The sequence below is a fragment of the Calonectris borealis genome, chromosome 3 (genome assembly GCF_964195595.1).
Source record: "Calonectris borealis chromosome 3, bCalBor7.hap1.2, whole genome shotgun sequence".
NCBI lineage: Eukaryota > Metazoa > Chordata > Aves > Procellariiformes > Procellariidae > Calonectris > Calonectris borealis.
The window spans coordinates 92,282,356-92,295,646 of record NC_134314.1 but is presented as its reverse complement, the minus strand read 5'-3'; positions in this window follow the sequence as shown (position 1 = coordinate 92,295,646).

Below are 13,291 nucleotides of genomic sequence, written 5' to 3'. Positions count from 1 at the left end.
GATAGGATGGGTTTACACCAAGACAACTCAGGAGAAGAAGAGCAATAAACTTGAAAGACAGACGTATAATTTATGTTTGGACATCTGGCTCTGTCACGTGCTGTAAGGCTGACTCTCCACCGGGAAGTGAAAGTCAAAATCCCCTAGAACCAGCGTATTAAAGACTGTGTCTCAGAAAAGAACTTGCACATATATTTGCCTACAGATTTTAGTGGAACTTGCTTAAGCAACTGCTGAATCAGGACTAAAATCCACCGATACTAACAGGCACTTCACCTCTACAGGGTGACCTACTTAATTACACTAATACCTTTTAAGAGATTTATTCCTCTCCTGAGGTATGCATTTTTCCCTGGTGTTTTAGGAAAGCTTATGACAGACATTATGATGTGTTAAGTGAACTGCTAAAGATTCCAAATAGTCCCAGATAACAAAGAACACTTTTTCTTGAATGTGCTTCAGAGGAGTAAAGTAAATATATCTGGAAATTTAAGAGCACCAGTTGAAGTGTTTATGAAGTTGTACATGAGCTATTTGGTTGTAACAATGCTTAACTGTAATTTAGTGGTCTTATTTGCAAAATTTTCTGTCTTTTTTATGGCTTGTTTTTTATGGGACCAGGCACTTTACTGTGCTGTGCCACTATGGGTTAGAGCATCATGCTACAAACTGAGATCCACCTTTTGTTGTTTCATGTGGCAGCCCGGCTTCTTAGATAGTACTAGGGATCATTTTCCACAAGTATGAGTACAGACAAGTATCAGCGCCATTCACCCATCTTGAAGTGACACAGAGGTTTTAGGCCAAAAGAAGTCCCTTTGAAGAGACTGCAATTGTCTAACCAAACCCATTAGCTATTCATTTCCAGAAGAATGCAAAGATGTAACCACCATACAAATATTGCTAATAAACACACCAGAGCTTACTCCTCCCATCACTGAAAACAGTTGTCTTTCTAGCATGACCAAGGTTAGATGAGTTCAGCACCTGTTGTAGCAAAATGTGGTAACTGTTGAGCATGTTTTCCTAAAGCAGGTGTTGAACTCCCTTGACCTTATTTGCATCAGCTGGACAAATGGACAACTGTTTTTCCTCAACAAAGAGCATGTGTGTGATCTTGACATAGAATCATAGAATCATAGAATCATTAAGGTTGGAAAAGACCATCAAGTCCAACCATCAACCCAACACCACCATGCCCACTACACCATGTCCCTAAGTGCCTCATCTACACATCTTTTAAATACTTCCAGGGATGGTGACTCAACCACTTCCCTGGGCAGCCTGTTTCAAGGCCTGACCACTCCTTCAGTAACGAAATTTTTCCTAATGTCCAATCTAAACCTCCCTTGGCGCAACTTGAGGCCATTTCCTCTTGTCCTATCGCTAGTTACTTGGCAGAAGAGACCAACACCCACCTCGCTACAACCTCCTTTCAGGTAGTTGTAGAGCGCGATAAGGTCTCCCCTGAGCCTCCTCTTCTCCAGACTAAACAGTCTCAGTTCCCTCAGCCAATCCTCTTAAGGCTTGTGCTCCACCAGCTTCGTTGCCCTTCTCTGGACATGCTCCAGCACCTCCATGTCCTTCTTGTAGTGAGGGGCCCAAAACTGAACACAGGATTCGAGGTGCGGCCTCACCAGTGCCGAGTACAGGGGCACGATCACCTCCTTACTCCTGCTGGCCACACTATTCTGATACAGGCCAGGATGCCATTGGCCTTCTTGGCCACCTGGGCACACTGCTGGCTCATGTTCAGCCGGCTGTCAACCAGCACCCCCAGGTCTTTTTCCTCTGGGCGGCTTTCCAGCCCCTCTTCCCCAAGCCTGTAGCGTTGCATGGGGTTGTGGTGACATACAGTAGTTTCTGTGATTTTGAGAAAGCCTAAGAATAAATGCTGAAGTTTGCAGCTTAATAATTTCAATAAAGTGAAAATCAACCCTGAGCTAAACATCTTCTCCAAGCTAAACTTGAACTTTAAAAGGTTTGTGATTAATTTAGATGATGCCTCTTACAAGGGCACCAGTTCTTATTCTCTCTATTCAGCTCTTTTTTTCAGCCATCTGACCTCTCCTTTAAACATCTCCAGCTGCACTTGTTTTTCAACCTCAACTACTTCTGAAATCTTTGGCACCCTAACCTCCGTAATACCATTCAGCACAGGGCTATTGCTTTCTATAAGATTTGTTTCTTGGACATTTATATTAGATGGGCTTTCCTTATTTCATGCCAGTTCTTCCAGGAAGGGTAAGTGAATTTGTCCCATTTTGTAATGTGTTGGTAGTGTGATAATCACATACCAAGTAAGAAGATTTATCCGGGTAGATATTTTCCTTCTGATTTAGGCCTTCCTTCCTCCCAAATTATAACTGCATTACCCTTTTCCAGAGGGAAAATATACTATTTTATATAATGGCTTTTCATGGAAGTTAATAACAGTGTTGTTCACAAGGCTTTGCCCTTTTACTTTTTTGTGATTTTCAGATGCTTGGTTCAATGGACCAAATAGTTACGCCTTCCATTTACAGAGTACCAAGTTGTACTGGAAAAAAACACATTTGAAAAGTCTACAGTTGTATGCAATCATGAAATGGTAATATTTTAACTTGTTTTCAAATCATTAAAATACATTAGCATTTATATGTATGTATGAGATTAGAACTGCAAGTGTACAGCAGTGTATAATAATTTTCATGTACAGACACAACAAAAAATACAGTTAGACACAAATGCTTCTAACATACTAAAAGAACAGAAATTCTGTTGCCAAAGCAAACAGTATTTTACTGGGTAAAACTAATTAATGATCTCATTTTTATTTTTATTCTTGTGATTTTGTATTCTCCCAGCCATCTGATACACAGAAATATAGTAATTTTAATTTCTTTGTTTAATGTCATGAATGCCCACTGTGAGCCATATCTAAAAATTGGTTCATTCAGAAAAGAGATTATCATGAGCAGGGAATTACTGTTGTATTTTTCAATTTAAAAAGGGGGTATGAAGTTAGTTCAATATATGGGCTATCTGTTCCTAGACTTTTCAAGATGTGCATCATGTGAAAAAATGAAATTATTTCCTACTTTGTTCAGAAATGAGGGAAGAAAACAGCCTTATAGTTTGTATACTGAACTGAATTTGGGACATCAGTATAGCATGTGCAAAATACATGTCTGCTTGCTTTTAGTGTTAACACTCGTCGACTGGAAAAGGTTACTAAGCTTTCCCGAAAAGATATATATATTGCTCCTGCTTTTGCCCATCTTTTTGCTTTCTGGCATAAGAGCTAACTGTTTCAGAAGGGAGCTAATTTCTCCCTCATGATATAGAACTAATTATGAGTAATCACTTTTAAATGAAAACATGTAAAAATATAAATAGACTACAAAAGAAAAGCAATGTATGTGTTAATGTGGTGGACACTGGCAATTTGTCATGCAAGTGAGATTGGTTTTTTCCTCCTCTTTTTCAAGCAGTTGACTGTTTTTAAACTCACACTCTGAGGTCCGTACACATCGTGGTCTTCCTCCCTGCCACAGGAGCTAGGGCTGCTGCACTGTTTCCAAAACTTGTAGCCAGAACATTCACCGTCCTCGTCCTCTCCTATTATATGGATGGCTTACCCTGGTCCTATCTTTGCTACCAGACGTCAGTACAGGTCTACCACCTGCACTGCTGAACAGCAGCAGCTCATATGTGATGGCACTGAGGTTACTTAGCTTTCACATGTAGAGCACATCAGCACCTCACATGGCAAATGCTTTAGTTGACAGTAGTAGAAAGGATTATATTTATATATTCCTACAAAGCCAACTTGATCTCATGTTCTATTTGGTACATTTTTGCCATGAAACCACCTAACCTGTGGTTAAGTGGGACTGAACAGCAGAGTCATCAGCCCAGGCAAGGAGTAGTCAGCGGATCTTTTTAGTAAGAAAAGCAGTTCTCACAGTAAGAGGCTGCTCTGGCCTTTCTTGCTCCACTACAGTTGAATTCACTGACGTGTTAGTGAGGGTCTCTGCCAGATAGCAGTCCCAGTCCTTGGAGGAGCTGAATCTGTCCCCGACAAGTCAGCATGGAGCTCCCTCCTTCATCTCAGTGACAATAGCCTTTTTTCTTCTGAAAAAGTAATGCTTAGAACTCCTCCTGGGTGTCTCTCCAAGAGAAAGTCCAGTTTCCATCCTATTTGAAAAACTAATCTATGATTTTTTCTGCCTAAACTACTCTTGCATGTTCTATATAATCCATGTCTTTTTTAAAAACTGTGGACAGGATGAAAAACACACAAAATTTTTTCTGTCTTTGAAATTTGTCTCAAGGCTCGTAAAGGGTCAGTTTTCTCCACACAGAGACTGTCTTAGTGGGTCACAGATGATGTTAAAACCTGTTAAGCATCAGTAAGGCAGGGCAGCACAGTATGATCTGAACGTCCATTACAGCTCAGATGGTACTAGTGACCTCTCTGTAGGATGTTTTAATCTTTGCCAATTGCAAAGCTGCCATCTGGACTCCATTCACCCTCTCTGCAAGTGCACAACTACACAAATAGACATACTTTTAGGCACAAGACTGCTCTGTCATGAAAAAAAGAGTCCTTCTATCCTGATTAATTTAAAGGACACCAGGGCACTTCTCCAGCTACGCAGTGGTATGCTGGAGGTACTGCCTGAAGTCACATACTGTGTGAATACATGTATAAATAAGCACTCAAAGAAAAAGAGAGTTTACTGGTAACTGGGATTCTTTCAATTTGTGTTATCTATGAGTATACTTGCAGCTTTCTCCCCAACCCCTCTCTCCTGGGTCCCTGAAACGTGCAGGATTTATGAAGCCAAGAGGAGCAGCTTAGGGCCATAGGACTGCTTACGTGCATAGCCTTGCTTTCTGGGGAGGATAGCTGAGGGGGTGGAGGTGCTGAGCACTGCTGCAGGTGCTGTCCAAGAAAAAAACGCGCTCTTCTGTGCCAAGTAGCACATACACCGCATATCCTGAAGAAGTCCAGCTATTGGTGAGCAGCTTCCCTATTCTGGAAAAAGAGCCCAGTGGTCCTTGGGGTGCTGCGCTGCTGCCAGAAGTGCTCATGGAATGGTTACAAGATGTGACCGGCCTCTCTCTGTCAGGATAGTCATCAATACAACAGCAAATCACCCCGGTGCTTGCCAGCCTCTTTACAGCCCCTGGTCTGAAATTACTCAGGTCTGACTGTGTGAAGCTTCACTTAACTTTCATCTTGTAATGCAACATTTTGTTCCATTATAGCATTATTATCCAGCCACAGGTTTTGTGTTTAGCTTGCATTAAATATTTTTTTCAGTAGTACATTTAATGAACATCAGCTACCTTTGAACTAAAGATTTATGTAAATAGTAGGTACGAAAGTACTTTTGAAAATACAAGGAAAATAATTACTTAGTGGGGAACAGGTAGGATTCTGCCCCAAACCAAAATAAGTAAGGAATTAAGCAGTTGAAACTGAGTTCTCTTGCAAATATACATCAAGTATTTGCTTTATTACTATTGCATAAAAGGTTTACAAAGTAAACCTCAGTCAGAAGCTCAGCCAGTACAAATGCTGGGCTGCAGCAACTGAATTTCTGGACCAGTAGTATGAGTTTAAGGAAGGCAGAAAACATTTTCCATCTACTAACCTTCTACACAACTCCTGCTACTCTAAGAATTTAAACTAATAGAGCACCTGGCCCCCACTGAGTCTCTGTCTTATTAGAAACACATTGACTCTGACGGCTGCTTGGGAAGCCAAGAACCACATTCATCACTGGGGTATCTCATCTGACATCAGTGAGATCAGAATTTGGCTTTAATCCTCCAAACCGCACACCATTTTTACACAGGAACTATGTGAAAATTAATTTTGAGTGCTACACTAATTCTACTGTATTCGGAGAAGGACACTGAACACTTCTCTATGTTCAAAACTTCTCTTAATAGCATCATTAATCAGCTATCTTCAAGTGAAAAGCCTTTTGTCCACTGGTATGGAAGAAGGAAAAATCAGAGCTGCTCCTCCTTCAGCCTTGGGGTGAAGACAGTACTTGTGGCACTGAGTACCCACAACAGACACAGAACTGCTGGACCAGACAGGCAACAAGCTACTTAAGAACAAAGACTCAGGAGATATGCGTAAGCCCCTTTTTCCCTAAAATATCTGTCTAAGACTCTGGCAACAGCCAGTATTTCTTAGTGGCAGTTGAGCTCTTATTTTGCAGCAGCAGATAGGGCTGGGCCTTCACACCACATGCTGTCAGGAATATTATAGCCTGGAGAATAGCCTGGCTTCTTCTCATTGAAGAATGGAAACTTGTTGTATATTATTCAATTTGTATGTTCTGATTTTGTTTTGATTTTGGCTGCTGAATAGTAATAGGAAGACAGAATAAGTTTTGTTTAATGGACAGAAAGTGTATGAAACAAGATATGATGGAAAAGATGATTGTATAGGTAGTGATTGGTTAAAACTACTCTCTTTTTTCTTAATCTAGAGATCTTTCAGAGAATCTTTATTCTTTTTAAAATGAAGCAAGGACTTCTGGTAGAAGACTTTTTACAGTTACATTTTCATTTTAGCTGGATTTTGGATGAAAATTATTTTTGTATTCATGACATTTTAATGGTATTTTGTTGACTCTCTATGGCATCAAAGTGCCCATAGTGTATAATTTGTCTCCTACACTATGTCAAAATTCTGGTCTTTATGCATCAGAGCTTTCAGTCACAGACCTTACTTTTAATACCTGATTCAGATGTATTTTAGGTGTTTGCACTTTGAAAAGGTGGCTCTGATAAAGAATGGTCATAGCTTAATTTTCAAACTGAACTTCCCTCTGAAAATCAAGATCTTCTTAGTGCCTTGAATTTGGCTAATTAGTCACTCTCAAAAATTTAGGCTGGTGCTTCCAATAAATTAAATCAGAGATTTCTATCTATCTCAAACACAGGATAAAACCACAAATTACACCCCTCTCGCTGTGCTTGTGTTTGTGCATGTGTATGCATGCATATACATATCGCTTGTGCAAAAGTTACTAAGCTTTTCATAACTAAGTTTCTCTAGCTACTTAATCATATTTGTTGTTGCATAGATTGGGAGTGATAATTGCAGGGAGCTCTGAACAAGTGGACTTTTACAGAATTATCAAAAAATCAGCTTTCTGGAATATTTCTTGTGTGATAAGCATTGTTTGGAAAGTAGTTTTATGTCTTATAAATAATAGACTTTTAATTAACCTTTCTTTTCACTGGCCTTTTTTAAAAGTAAAAATAAAGAAAACGACACAGTGCTAGAATTGATTATGTTATTTATTATAGAGCTTTTAAAAACATTTTCATAAATGGTTGACTAATGACACAAAGATTTAGATCCTGCACTCTAACTTGAGCTTGCTCTAATGATCTTATCTATAAATGATTAACAGGTTTATGGGATAGGAAAAAGTGGAATTTTCTCTCGTTTTCAGTACAAATCATGCCCAGAACATGTTCTTTGGTATCCTGAAAACCAAAATAGAACAAGAATGTGTTTCTTAATATGAAATATTAATCTAAAAATGTTCACCCTCTGGGGGTTCTATTCTGATTTTTAGTGATTGCCAAATATCTTTATAGATGACTGATTTGGTGAGTACTCTACCCAGCATTCAGCAGTATAAGCAGTAGAAATATGTAGTTGTGTAACATCACAGAGACGGGATTTTGCCAATGAGACATGAACATAAATTGCAAATAAGAAAAAAGATATTTTTACCTTGCCCTCTGGGGAGTGCAACTTATTATGAACATCCCCCCACCATGTGCTATCTTACACACGGGAAACTTAGTCTAGAATAAACCCAGGAGCAGTCTTATATTGTCTAAATGGTGAAAAACTGGAACAACGCCCATTGTTGCCTTCTCCAGTATTTCTTTATGATTTTGGAAATGGAAAACTGAGAGATTTACATAGTTGAACAATTGCCTACAAAGCCTGGGGCATGCACTAAACACACTGGCCACATCTCACAAGGCAGTTGCTTGAAAAAGCCATCCCCAGGTATAGAGACAAAATGTTTTTAAAAGAAGCAGAAGCAAAGTTTCGCTTTGGGTCAAGAAATGGTAGTTAAAGAAATAGGTGTTACTTTGTACTCAGATATTAAGAGTTTGACTGCTAGTGGCATCAACAGTCTTAGATCACAGCCAATAAGAAAAAGTAAAATTTATGTCTACCTTAGAGGTCTATTCTGTAAAATATATGCAAAATATGTTAGGTGCTTATTCACAGATTTGGGATGATGTTTCTCATATCCCTTTTGCTTTGGGAGGGATTAGCAAAAGCCCTTCTTATGACTTTTGAAACATTAGAGGAGATCCTATGTTATGGCACTGAGAAGGGGAACAGTTTACTTTTTTTTTTTTAAGATACTATGACATTGCTTTGCATATTATTAAATTTTAAAAGCAGAGCCCCTTTTTTACCTGAGATGAGGTACATGTTATCTCAAAGGAATGTATATGACAATTACTGAATAAAGTCAATGACAAGAGGTCTCAGTAGGTACTAAGCCTTATAGGCTTCATAAAATTATGAGATATATAAATGTTAAGAGGCTAATCTAAAACAAAAATATATTACAATTTTAACATTTCATTATGCTTTAATTTGAAAAAAAGATGTTAGTGTCTGTCAGTTTATATCTACAATTGTAGTTGCCCTAAGGTCTGATAGAAAGGAGGTGTTTTTGAAAGCTAATCCAAAAAATATTCCTTATGGTTAGAAATAATGAAAAAAAAACCAGTATGTATGTATGCAGATGAGAACACAGATGCCTTTATCTTTCTTAAATTGTGTGAGGAAAGGCTCAAATGAAGAGTGAAGTAATTTTGGCATTTTGATGAAAGCTTGCAGTACACAGGCAGATCTGTCAGAGGCAATGCCCTCATCAGAAATAATACTGGAGGGATAACTGATAAGAAATGGATATCCACAAAATGCTGGAAAAGACCAACAAAGCAAACAAAGAATTGAAATCCTGCCATCTCTGTATCACTTGCTTATACATGGATCGAATCTATTCAGTGCCAAAGTAGTTAGGTCTACATGTTGCAGAGGTGCAGAGACTACTTTATTTTCATGTTATAACTATTATCCCATTTTAACTTACTAAGAATACCCATCAGGATACCACTTCAAGATGTGTAAAATAAAGTACTAACAGCAGTTTGCAGGCTCCATTAATTTCTTTGTGGGTTGACAAACGGGTGGTGTGGAGTAAATTCTAAGAACAGGGAGTCTCCTGAGACTCCATTCTGTCACTCTCCCTACCAACTGTCCAGTGCATTTCATTTGTGCCACCTATTTGTTTAAAGCCAACTGCAATTTTAATGTTAAACAAAGCACAAATTAGTTTACAGAGACAGTTGTTGATAATGCTAAAGAACATTTCTTTCCCTGTTTCTGCTGGCAAGATCTGCAATGGCATTTCACGATTGTGGTGTGTTTCTCATTGCTAAAAAAAACCTGCCTAATTTTGAAGCCATAGGAAGTACTGGTGCTACACAATGACACTTGTTTGTAAATGACCATCAGAAAAGAAGACAAAAATTAACCTGTACGAACAGCTGTTAAAATTCTCCTTCTGCCTTCAGGGGGTCATTATTTTCAGTTCCTCAGGGAAAGGTCATCCTGTTGCCAGGCCTTTTCATTACTCTTATATACCATCCCTAAAAGGTTTCTTTTGCATGAGGTGAACACCAAGCTTGCTGCAGTGATGCAGTCTGACTCTAAGATACTAAGATACCTCTACAAGAAAGTGTGTAGCCCTGCTCATTAGGCACTGACTGACACTACAGAAAATTTGTTGCACATGTTTTACCACTCACATCTTTGTGACTAAAGGTGCTACTTGTTGTGGACTAAGTTTTTTCAACTCATTTTCCTCCAGTTGCTGCATATAAAATGCTGGGAATAGAGTTTTCTTACCAGGGGAAAAAAAATCTGACTGAACTGAAAAAATGCTGGAAAGGAATTTGCTCCAACTTTCTCCTCTCACAGTATATATACAGAGTATTAATCTTCAGACGGGCGAAGGATGATAACTGGTGTGAGCAGGCATGCACTACAATCAACAATGATTTAATTCCATTCCAGTTCTAACATTTAAAAACATTATCCCTTCCAAGTATCATCAATCAAGTCCTTGTTTAGGAAATACCAAATTAGTTGCTGTTGCTAAAAGGCCATCGATAGATTTTTATATATAGGCGGAATATTCCACTGCTCTTTTTTGTTCAGATTTGGTTGTTGGCTATTAACTTTTCAATAGGAATGTTACAAAAGGCTTGTTCAGCACATCTCTATCTTCAGACTTGAGACGGAAGGGAACCATCTGCAGAGCATAAAGTATCCTTGGCACGACCGTGATCGTACAGGCAGCTGCTCTCCCATCCATGAGAGAGGGAGCTGGTTTCAGAGCCTGTGATTTCCTTCTAAATTATTTGAAGTTAATGTGGTTCACACAAGTGACTGGGGTTATTTTGGCATGTAAGTAATCTAATTAAGGTTTGATCACTAACTGGATAACTCTGTGGTTTACTAAACAGTTTAGTGGGAAAAAATAGATGTGTTCCACGCCTAGAAAAAATGAATAACAATAAAATATGATTCTTCAGTTAGGAACTAAATTATTTAAATCTACCTTGAGTTACCTCACTGATTTCAGTGTAGCTTGGTAAGGAGAGGAAAGGGGAAATTTGAGCCTGTTTTCCCTCTAACACAATTTATAGTTCATATACTTCCACCCAGTTTATAGTTATTTTCTTCCATTTGTCATTTCACAGCTTGCTTTTTATAGATAATATTACTGTGTTTGGACAGATTAGGTTCCAGGCAACTTTGCTGCACATTTTGTGGCCTCCTTCATTGTAAGTATCCTGCAATGAGTATCACGTTTGCACAGTTGAAGGAAGAATGGATTAAATACAGACAAAGCGTGACCATTTGAAAGTAGTTCTGTGTATGAGTAGTAGAAAACTGTATGAATATTTGAACAATTTTGCTAAGATGAGTGAGCAGCTGGTTATCTGCTTCATGAAATGGCTGCTCCATTAAACTGATCTGAAATTGCACCGATTTTCTCAAAAAATGTCTGGCACCTATTTCAAGCTACATTTTTTGTGGCCTGATCACAATGTTGAGAATGCAGTAGTCCACAGACTATACATCATATTTTTCTAACTGAATGCTTCAGTCAGGCTTTAACTTTCAGTCCAATTCAATGCCTATTAAAATCAAGGGAGAGAGCTTGAGAGATTTGAATAGGCACTGAATATACAGAAACCTTAGAGAGTTCTTTGTAGAAACACTCCCTCTAACATTACTCTTACTTAAATTAAAAGTTGCATTTTCTTATTTTGTTCCAGGATAAAGCTACTAGTTAGGAAAGATTTGCGGCATTCCTATAAAATACGTAGAAATCAAAACATACCCACTAACCTGAAACGCAAAGTAACTTTCCTGGGGCAATGAATCCAATTGATGGCAAAATCATAATCAGAAGCATTACAGACATCTGCCTAAATCTCTAGGCTACAATAAAACAGCTTTGTCCCCAAATGCCTTTTTAAGTCAGCTTCTTCATCTGTAACACTGAGGATTACATTACATAGCAAGGATTATGTTGTGCTTACGTCTCTGTCACATCGTATGAACATGCCAATTAATACTGGTGTGTGTCCAGGTAAGTTTGGTGAATGGTTTACTGGAGGAGTGGTTTACTGTGGAAAGGTTCAGACAAAGTAAGTATCAGTCACTACAATTAAGGACTAATCTAAAGCTGATTAGGAGGATAAATGGAAATTTTCTAATACGTTTGGATGCATTTATATTGATCCTTCAATGTAGTTGTGCACGACAAGGTCATCTTTGGAGGAATTAACATGGGCATCCAGAAGAGGATTAGCTTTGCAACTGCAAGCACTGTGGTAACAAGTTACGCTGCTGTTTCTGTAATTTGCAAACAGTGTACCGTCTTTTGCAAAAAGAAAGAATATGTGAACAATGGATCACCTCATCTCTTTCTACTAGCCTGATGGCTTAAGACAAGAAAGTCTTTTTTTTTTTGCTTATTTTGGGTTCGGAATTATTTTTTTATGTTTGCCTGTCCTCTTCATCTGCATTAGAGTATCCTTTCTTGTGTACTCTTCTTCCCTTTGTCCCAATGTCTTCACATCCCTTCTTTTCCTTATCATTCCCCAAATGTTTTCCTCATTCTCTGTTTCTATTTCTTTTTGCTTTCATCAACAGTTAATTCAAGTCTCAAGTAAACTCTCCCTTCCTTACCTCTCCTCATATTTAGTGATGTTTGCCTCAGCCTCTACCCACCCCTGGCTGTCTCTACTTCCTCTGTAGTGGTTTTCTATTATACCACTTCTAACCTCACTTTCATAACCTTCCCACTCTCCTATGTCTTTTCTTCCCGGTTCTACTGTCTTTGCACCCCTCCTTCCTACCCTAAAAATAGTGAATAGTTTCTATTCCCTGTTTTCAGTTTCCTGCTCCTTGTCTGACATTGTTTTCATGGCTTTCCTCCCTTCTTTCAAGCTGTCTTAAGGCTATCATGTCTGCTCTTCCCTGCTCTCGCTTCTGGCCCTCCATTCCTCTCTCAGAATGCCGTGTATCTCACACTTTTCTCTGCGTGGCTGTCATCTCCTGTCAGTTCTGCTTATGTATCATGTGCTCTCACAACCGGCACATGTGGGAAAAGAGACATTTTGCAATTCCATTCTGAGAACAGGTACTGGAAAGGGATAGCATGGCTCCTCCAGTGGATAAGAGACCGGTGCTGGATGTGACAGTTTGATTTAATGATCAAGACAAACATGAACACATCCCATGAATGCATCCCTGTGTTAGAGGTGGATTTCTCTGTCCTGAGCAGTTTTGTTCATGTGTTAGTATTAAAGAATTTCCTAGGCCACCAACCTCACTCCAGTCCTGCAAAATTTCAAACAGCCTCTGAGGCATGTGCAGACCGAAACACTGCAGTGGGTGCCCTTGCACTTCCCATCCATGATCTATGCTTTTGAGTGACCGTTTTTTCTTTATTGTGATAGGTTTCTGAACCTGAAGTTGACAGATTTCTATAATGAGACCAACTATTATACTCTTAATTCTGACAGCCAATTTTTTTCAGACTTTCTGGCAGTCACCAACTAAAGAAATTCAAGGAATATTGAACTCTTGGTGAAGCACCTAAGATCAATTTTAAAAGCAATGACAATCTGAAGGCAGAGTATCCTTGCC